Here is a 250-nt window from a genome sequence, read left to right on the forward strand (position 1 = left end):
TGAAAGTAATATAAATGCTGTCTAATATCTCTTCCATTTCCTTTGTTTGGAAGCAGACGTGGGCAGTGGGAATGAAGTACTGAAGGTCAAAGGAAATCCAGCACTGAGGCAATAAAGCTGCCAATGCCACACAGTTAGTTCATTCTTGCTTTGTTTAACTGATAAATCTGAAGATCTTTAGTTCTTTTCCCATTTCTTAAATTTTATAGCTTTTCTGGGGAGTGTAGAAATCACTGACTGTATATGTTGT

Source organism: Penaeus monodon, chromosome 32 (genome assembly GCF_015228065.2).
Source record: "Penaeus monodon isolate SGIC_2016 chromosome 32, NSTDA_Pmon_1, whole genome shotgun sequence".
NCBI lineage: Eukaryota > Metazoa > Arthropoda > Malacostraca > Decapoda > Penaeidae > Penaeus > Penaeus monodon.